Here is a 9,770-nt window from a genome sequence, read left to right as displayed (position 1 = left end):
TTCGGGTGCTCGCATGTGCTTACGCCGCAGGGCCGGATCCGGCCACATGGGCTCCGCCCTGTGCACACCGGGCCGGCCGCCGCTGTGAGCGCGTGTGAGGATGCTGGGAGGGGCGGGAGAGCGCGAGGCCGACCACATGTGACTCACGTGTGTCACTGCTGGTTTTCCCTGGGGTCTGTGGCAGCCAGCTGGCCCTGTCCCCTGCTGTGGCGAGGACAGCCAAGGCAGAGTTGTTGGGGCTGCCCTGAGCTGACCTTCACCCACAGGTGAGCTGGCCGTGGGCAGGACGCCCTGCTACTCACCTGAACCGGCCCCAGTCAGACACGCCCACGGAGGTGCCCCTTGCTCGGCCTCCACCCACAGGCAGCTTGCACACGCGTCCCCTGCACACTGCCTGACTCCTGCTCCCTGAGGGTCCAGGCTGCGATTCTTCAGGAAGGTAACCAAGGCGCCACCCACCAAAGGGCAGCTGCTCCCTCGGGCAAGGGGACGGCAGCAAGATTGCCGCAGAAGCCAGAGGAGCCCGGCCAGCGCACCGCGTGTGCGGCCTCCACCCGGCACTCCACGCCGTTTCTGGACAGGTGCCCGGGGGCAGATCATCTTTGAAGACATGACTTCCCGACAGAGAGAAGGTGGCCCTGGACCAGCGCTGCAGGGTGGGACCACCCGGGAGCCTGAGCCGGTGCCCAGGCCGCGTCAAGATGCAAATACAGCACTGACCCAAGAGGGGCTGCAAGCCACTGCGAAAACCTTCCCCCAAGGACCGCGCAGAGAGGAGCACCTCGCTCGGGGAGCCGAGGTCCTGCCTGGGAGAGGAGCCGCCCAAGGAGGTGCTGGGGGCCGCCCGGCAGTGAGGGGTACACGTGTGGGCTGGACACACAGAAAGGAAGGGGAATCACTTTTGCTATTTTTTTTTAAGGTTTTTTTCCAAGGTGCTCACTGGAGAGAGAGGGGAAAGGGACATGCTGCCTCTGGGGGTGTGGCCACGTCACAGTCCCTTCTCCATTATCATCCTGGACCCCTGGGCACCCATGTACGTGTACCCAGGGTGTTTTCCAAATTGCTGAGTCTAGGACGTGAACCACAGTCAGCCACGTGGGAGTGCGTTAATGACCACGCCTGCCGGCCTCACTTTCGCTGTCTCTTTGGCAAGTGAGATAACCCCAGTGAGTCCTTTCACTGCTGACATGGAAGAGCAGAGGGCGTCCCCTCAACTGGGCGTCAGGGCCACTGGAGCATGGGGACCCGACACGGGCCACCCGGGAGCAGTCACGAAGGGCCTGAGACACGCGATGAGGGCGGCCAGCAGCGGCACGGGCACACCTGGCTGACTGCGGTGCAAGCCCCAGACCTGGCGACTTGAAAATCATGCCTGGTGCGTGTGTGCGTGCGTGTGCGCCCACAATCCCAGGAGGAGCGTGGAGGCAGAGGGCTGGTGGCACGGCCCTCCCATGGGGTGACTGCTCACATCCCCTCCCTGCCTCTGTGCGTCCCTCACACGCGTGCCCCAAGGCAGACCCATGACGAGGAACGGCTGACCCGCATCAGATGACGGATGGCAGACCACGCTGAGGAAAGAAGGGTGCCATGGAGACCGGGTTCTAAAACATGCGCGCTGACCGCGGGAGGGTGGGCGCGGAGACAGGTGTGTGGGCTCCTTAGGGAGACGGCCGTGCTCCTCCCAGTCTGCCGAGGTGTGTCATCGGGGTGTACTGTGGGGACTCATGGAACTGCATCCCTGAGACCCCGAGGGAGTGAGCGATCTGGGGACGCTTAGTCTGCCTCCTGCAGTTCCGCCTCAGGGTGGGTCCGGCCAGGAGACACCGCAGAGCCAGGCCAGCCCGTCCACAGCAGCCTGCATCTCAGTGGCCGAACGCACGAGCTGCCCATGTTCATGTGGCAGATGGAACACGCAGTAATGACACGTGCCGTTGCCACATGGGACGACCCGGCGTGGGTCAAACATGACGTGGAACGGAAGCCAAGAAAGCACGTGCCACTTACGTACACTCTGACAGCAGAACGTCCCGGGCCGTGGAGGCCCGCCCCCAGGCATGCGGGCACAGGCCTGCGTGTCCTCGGCACGGCCACCTGCAGCGTCGAAACCCCATCTGAAGCCCGGAGCAGGTGGCGGAAGGACACGGACACTGTCCCCTCTCTTGCTGTCTGGACCTGGAGTCTTCTGGAAATAGCTAGTGAGCGTGTCACCCAGCGGGCGCCAGCTTATGCCACTGATCCCTCCCGTCCTGTCTGCCTCTATTCCTGTCTGTGAGTGCTGATCAGGGCATGCCCTGGGGCTGGGCCTTCCCAGGAGGACGGAGGGCGGGAGCCTCTGAGGCCGGCTCGCCCCGGCTGACCGCGCGGGAGAGGGCACTGAGGGCACTGACATCACAACCCATGTTCACACGGCAGCGAGGGGGGCACGCGTTTGGGTTTTTGCCACGGTGAGTTGTCCCGGCCCGCAGGACAATCGAACAGGCTACCTGAGAGAGAGCGGAGGTCTGGAACCGGCGCAGTGTCACAAGACAGGAGCGGCACAGTGTCCCAGTCTGAATGGTACACAGTCTCTCGTTTATTGAGGGCCAGAGAACACTCTTATATCCACAGCAGGGTGGTAATTGTTGCCAATATGTAAATGAAGGATATATTTTGGACCAGTAATTGACTGTTTTGTCAGGGGGCGTTAACCAGGGGGCGGAGCTTAGGGGCGGATTGCTGTCGGACCTGATTGAGAAGCTGCTTGCGGGTGTTAGCTAGGTTGGGGAGCCTAGGGGCGGATTGTTTACTCCGGAACAGGGAAGTCTGGAGGTCATCCTGTGAAAGTCATTTCAGCCATTTTGGAGCATGTGGCTCTCCACAGTGAGTGAGTGAACAAGCAGACAAGAGTCCCACATGCTGAGCTCTGGGACGCTCCTCTCTCCTAGCGGCTTCCCAGTAATGGCGGGATGTGCCCACCTCTTCAAAGCAGCACGTCCTCAATACCGACATGGCTCCAGGGACGCCGTGCACAACCCAAGGCCTCAGGCTTCTTACACACTCCAGTGCACTCTGGGTTACACGCTCCCGATGCACGCTGGGCTTCTTACACACTCCCAATGCATGCTGAATTACACACTCCCAAGATCTTTTGCTTCTTACACACTCCCAAGGCCCTGTGCTCACACACTCCCAAGGCACTCTGGGCTGACTCACTCCCTAGGCCTCTGGACTTCCTGCACATTCTCAAGGCCTTATGCACTCCCAGTGCTCTGGCTGACACACTCCCAAGGCCTCGGGGCTTCCCGCATAAGTGAGGAGGTCTGAACTCTTGCTTTCCCTGCGAAACGTGGCTGTGAGCTGTCACAAGTCCTGGCCTTGTTGCAGACCGGTCTCCACCTCGCTGTGCCGCTCCCCCAGGAATCAGCAGGGCCGTCACACCCTGGCTGCTGCAGCCGTGTGCCTCAGGACAGCGTCGGAAGACGGGACAGAGACACCACTCCTGTGTTCAGGGGGAACCTCAGTCCGGCCTGCTCCACAGAGGTGAAGACTCGTGCCTTGGGGTGGAAGTTGCCAGAATTAAGATAAAGTAACTGCAAACCATAAATATTCCTGAGCCACTTAATTGGAAGGAACAAAAAGTGGTGTCACCGTTTTTGGTGATGACATGGTCTAAAGCACATGGGGGTGAGCAAACGGCTACGCTAGATGCCCGCCATCAGGTAATAATAATGCAAGACAAAATCGCCTGGCCGGCAGGTGGCATGGGGGTTAGGACAGCTGGATTCCACGTGGCCGACTGTGCAGGTCAAGGCCCGGACCCGGAGGCTTGAGAGTCAGCTGGACATGTGCTCGTGTGCCCAAACCCCAAGAGAGTGGAAGAGAGAGGACTGTGGCCTGGCCTTCCCCCGCGGTCTGATTTCCCACTCCCCCGTCTCTCTGCTCGGTCCTGTGAGCACACGTGCCCTAAGCAAAAGCAAGTGAAGACGAAATCGATCCCCAGCTCCACAGTCAGCCTCTGTGCCTGCTCCACACCTGCAGGTCCCGGCTCATCCTCGCTGCCATTTCTTTCTTTTACTATTTAGTTATTTAATTTTTTTGGAGAGGTTTTTGCTATAGGGTCCATGCTCTCGCCAGACAGACAGAGAGAAAGCGAGAGAGACAGAGAGAGAAAGCGAGAACTCACCCCCCAGAAGGGATGGCCACACTGTAATCCCTTCTCCTCCATTCTCCTCTCGGGATCTTGGGCACGCACGCACGCACACGCACCTGGCGTGAGTTTAAGTCACCGGGTCCAGGACTCGAACCGCAGTCGACTACATGGGAGTCCAGCAACATAGCCATTACGCTAACTGCTGGTCCCTCATCGCGATCTGAGCGACACGGTGCCGCGACGTGTGCTGTCCTCCGGTTAGAAGCACAGGTGCTGTAGAGCGCTGCGGGGGTCACAGCGGACCTGAGGCTTTCACGTCAGGCCCCAGCCTCTGTGGGTTTAGGTGCCTGATGGCCTCCAACCAATCCCCCAGGAGACCAAGGGGTGCCGTGCTCGCTCGAGCATAAACATCGGCCCCGAGGAGTCCCGCTTCTCAAAGGTGGGGAGTCTACTTTCTGGTCATAACTGAGTGTGGGTATCCCATGTCCAGGAGAACACTCGCTAGGAACAGCTGAGAGTTACTTCATGGGACTTGCTGAGGCTAACGGGGCGGTGAGTACAGGGCAGGAGGCCTAGCCACACACTGGGGCCGTGTGACAACACCGCACTAGCCTCGCACCGACACGCATGTTCATTTCCCTTTGTTCCCATAGCCTCTTTCGAGAATGTGCAGCTCCCACGCGCAGAGACCATGCCTCCCGCGGTCAGCTTCCCTCGGCCTCTGAGCCGAACACCCTCTGGGCGTCTGTGTTGCCCACGACCTCACGAGGCTCAGAGCTCCTGCACAGCAGCTGGCCCAGGTCCTTCTCAGTCTTCCTGGTGACTTCCCGCAGGCAGTTAAGACAGAGCTTTCCCGTACGCGACGATTCTATCCCAGTTCAACTTTCCACAAAGGATTTAGCAGGAGATTACCTACAAAGATAAGCGAGTTTGTAAAACACACGGGAAACGCTGGTCAGCCACGACATGGCTCCGAGAGCCAGATGGGATTGGGGGAAGTTTCTGTCTTGAGCTGACCAGACCGATTTTCAGGAAAGAAGCGAGTGCGCTTCTGCAGGACTGCTTCGCGTGTGAGTAGTCACGTAAGGCCGTCAGCAGGGGATCGGTCAAGCACTTCAGCGAAGCGCCAGAAAACTGGACAAGGTGCCCACGGGCGTGCATGCATTAGCACAGAAGATTCAGAAAAGGCACACTCGGTAAGAAAAAGCTTCCATTTGCAGTAACAGCTGCATGCACGGTGCTGCCGCCGTGGCCCAGGTAGCGGGAACCCACCATGGAAGGCCCTGGATTCGGAGCCGGGGCCGACCTGGACACGCCCAGGGACCCGTGCTACCTGCCAGCTGGCAGGCTGCAGGGGACAGCAGTGTGGCAAGATGGTCCTGGGCACCATCTCAAGGGGGCTGAGGAAGTCAGCCGACCCATAGTGGGCCTCAGAGGAGCTAGGATGGAAGTCCGCTGGAGCATGTGACTGAACGCTGAGTGTGAGGGGACGAGAGCTGGAGGCAGGGGTGCAATTAAGGGAAGGCTTTCTGTGTAAGAAGCGGGGAGCGGGCAGCCCCGACCTGGCCTTTATCTGGAGACCTGCCATGCTCCAAATCCACAGAGCCTTTTCACCAAGTCATGCTACATCAAGTCAAAACGCAGAGCCTCCAACAGTGAGGTCACCCCATGAGGTTTCGGTGGCTTTAGGCAAACTGCAACACAGCACTTCCAGCCCGGGCGCTTCCTGCTGCCTGTCCAAGGCCCTGCGCTGTGGGCGTGGCCCAGAGCTGCTGCCTGCAGAGCTTTCTGTGGGGCGCATTTCTGGGGAGCGCAGTAAACTCTCACTTGCAAAAGTCCCTGCTTCTCACACTCTCCAGGGACAGGAGGACAAGTCTCACTTGCAAATCATTAATCGTGGTTTACACTGAAAAGCAGCGGCACCGTGAACATGCAGAAACCCTGAAAATGCGTACAGAGTAGTGGTTTAATGTGGTTTCACACTTCCTTCATTACCCTTTGAATTTCACAAACCTCGTAAAGTCCCACTACACGGCAGACGTCCAACTCACGAACGTGGCCTCATCTCACGGAGAGCTCAGGTGCCGGCGGCCAGTGTGGGCACAGCTCGTCGGCACCCTTCTCTCCCGACCGCCGGCTGGGCGCGGCTCTGAGGGCTCGTTTCCAGCTCACACCTTTACTTGGCACTGCCTGGAGGTGAAGCCTGCGCCGCTCTGAGCAGGCGGGTGTCTCCAACACCACGGGGTCTCTCCGCACCCTGCAGGCAGACACTCCCATTGTTCCTAATGACGGAGCTGCACACAATGGCGGCCGTGCCCAGGAGCCTGCGTGGGGCCAGAGGCAAGAACTGCCCTGTGAGCCTCACCCGCGGACTCACCTAGAAGCGCACGAGGGAAGCAGGAGGTGCCGACACTCAGGTGGCGACTCAGAGATGAGGAGCACCAGTCCGCTGACTGCCGATGCAGGCGGCTCTCCACACACCTCCCTGCCTCCCACCACCACGATGTCTGTGGCTGGGGCTGGAGAAGCACGCCTGGCAGACAAGGAGCCTCGTAGCTTCAGCCCCTCCAGCCACACGGACGAGCCCTGCGCTCCCTACCACGTCCTAAGCCAGCAAGGTCTGGACCGTCCCTCTAGCACAGCCCCTCATGTGCGCACCTGCTCTGCTCACAGCTAGAGAGGCGGGAGTCAGAGCCACTCTGGGCCAGCAGGTGGCGTGGTGGTGAAGGCACTGGACTCTCGCATGCCTGGGTTTGAGTCCTGGACCCGGTGACCTGAAACCCACATGGGGCGCACATGCGTGAGTGCCCCAGATCTCGAGAAAACAGAAGAAACGGGAGTGTAGCGTAACCATCCCCACAGGGGTGATTTCTCACTTTTCCTCTCACTGTATCTTTCTCCAGCAAGTGCGCATACCCTATGACAAAAACCTTAAAAAAAGAAGCAAAAAGAGTTACTAATTTTTGGAAATTTTTATTTAATTATAAAGAATGCTAATAAGACAATAAAAATACAGTAAGAAAACATTTCAACTGTCGTCTCTTCACCCAGACAAGACTAAGCATTTTCCGCATCCTATGTGATGTTTCCACTTCAGGCACAGATTTTCTCCATATACACATACATGCACTCGCATGCACACATGTGCACGCACACACACAGATGCACACGCACACACTTTCTAATTATAAGCATTTTAAAACAGGTACTTCTTCGTTGAGAGAGACAGACAGCAGAGACCGACACCCCACATGGTCTCCTCACTGGAACCACCCATGCTCAGCCAGCCAGGACCTGAGCACACATGTGCTGCGGGGGCGGGGGACTCGGGACTCCAACCAGGACCTGCCCATGGCGCTCAGTGGCGCAGAGCAGTTCCGGCTGCATCGCCAGGCCGGCCGATTTGAGTGGAACGACAGTGTTCTGTAATCTCATGACTAGATTTACAGTCCTGGGAACTGGGGCCCCGGAGCTGCCCTGTCTGCACCCCCTGCCCGATGGGCTGTGCTTCATGCCCGTCCTCACAGCGGGCACCGCCTAGGGCGTCCTCACGGCGGGCACCGCCTAGGGCATCTTAGACAAAAGCAGTCCAAACGTACATGTAATTGACACAGAATCCACCAGAAAGGGAAAAAAGGAAAGCTATTAGAATAAAGAAGTTGAGCAGAGATGCAGGGACCGCAGAAGAATCCATGTTTTTCTATACATTAGCAACGAGCATCCTGAAAACGAAGTGAGAGAACAGTCCCATCTACCACGATATCAAAAATAATAAAATAAAATGGGAAGACATTTAGTAGAAGTGCAGGACTTGTACTCTGAGAACTGCAAAGTCCTGCTGAGAGACACCGAGGAGGACCTGAGCAGCTGGAGACACTCCTGCCTCCAGCTCAGACCCACCCCTAAGGAAGCAGCACTTCGGTCCACCCGGAGCTCGTGCGAGCGCCACTGGGAGCCAGCTGGGCTCAGAAACGGATCAACACACCCTAACATTCATGCGGAAATGCAAAGGGCACAGAACAGCCAAAATAATCTTGAAAACAATGAAAGGCCCACACTTCCTGACTTCCAAACCTACTGCAAGCCTGCATAGACGGAGGCAGTGTGATACTGGCATGGAAATAGACAGACTCCGGTGGGGAAGAACTGGGACACCGGAAATCAACGTTCGGAGTCTGTTACAGGGCTCTAGGGAGACAGAACCAGTGGGTTTGCACAGATGGATTTGGGACATCAGCTAGTATGAACACAGTGACTGGGAAGTCCCGACCGGCGGTCCACACGCAGGAGGCCCTGGGATCCTGGTGGCAGCTCAGTTCCTGTCCAAGGGCCTCCGAGGCAGAAAGTGGATACCGTGACTCACAGCCGGAGACAAAAGGCGTGAGAACCTGGGGAGCGGCACTGGCGTGAGCCCTGGAGTGCAAAGGCAACAGGAACCCGCCCTGCTGTCTCACCTCCACCTCTGCCCTCTCTGGGCCCCGGCTGCCTGGGTCGCCACACTGAGGGCAGGTCTGCACACCCCGCCTGCTCAGACTCCACGTTCGTCCCTCCGGAAACACCACCAGGAACACGCCAGAACAACACTCAGTCCAGTCAAACCGACGCCCGAACTGACCATCACAAGAGGTCAACTGATTTTCAGCCAGGGTCCCGAGAAAACTCCACGGAGAACGGACTGTCTGTCAGAGAACGAGCTGGGACAACTGAGTGTCCACACGTGAGCGAATGAAGTGGACCTCCACCTCCCGTCACACAGTCCACTCACCGCGGACCAAAGGCTTAGGGTATGAGCTAGCACAAAACCCACGGGAGGAGGCGTAGGCGTGAACCTTGACCTGCGTGAGACGACGGTTTCTTAGAAAAGACAGGAGCAGAGAAAGGAGGCAGACCCCGGCATCAGCCCGAAACCTTACTTCTGGAAAGCAGGCTGGCGGGCCTAGAGAGCCGCCACGGGAACCACGGAGTGAGGTGGAAGCACATCTCCACGGGGAAGCGCGCACAGGCATCCGGTGGAAAGGACCCAACCGTCTACAATGGCTGTCTCAACAAAATGCACACGTTCGGGTTCCAAAGCACCGCTCTGCCACGGAGGAGCTCTGCCGGGAGTGGGAGGCCATGTGGGGCCAGCCGCCTCGGCCACCCAGCCATGGGCTGGTCCACGACCTCTTCGTCAGGCATGTGCGGGAGGCTCCCTGGAACAGCATGCTGGGCCAGCCGTGGGGTAGTGGTCAAGGTGGCTGGGTGCCACACACCAGCCGTGTGGTCTGCGTCCCTCACTAGGCAGCTTGACATACATGTCGGGCTTGACATACATGTGTGTCTGAGTGCCCAGAACCCAGGACGGAGGGGATGGAGAGGGGTCGCGGCGGGAGGGTCTTTCTCACTATCCCTCTCCATTTCTTTCCAACTGGCACAATTTAGGAAAGAAAGGAAGGAAGGAGGGACAGGGGTAGAGAGGGAGGGAGGAAGGGAGGAAGGGAAGGAGGGAGAGAGGGAGGGAGGGAGGAAAGGACAGAGGAAGGGAGGGAGGTAGTGAGGAAAGGACAGGGGAAGAGAGGGAGGGAGGGAGGAAAGGACAGGGGAAGGGAGGGAGGGAGGGAGGAAAGGACAGGGGAAGAGAGGGAGGGAGGAAAGGACAGGG

This window comes from Tupaia chinensis, unplaced genomic scaffold, assembly GCF_000334495.1.
Source record: "Tupaia chinensis unplaced genomic scaffold, TupChi_1.0 Scaffold000132_1, whole genome shotgun sequence".
Lineage (NCBI taxonomy): Eukaryota > Metazoa > Chordata > Mammalia > Scandentia > Tupaiidae > Tupaia > Tupaia belangeri.
Note: the sequence above shows the minus strand (reverse complement) of the source record.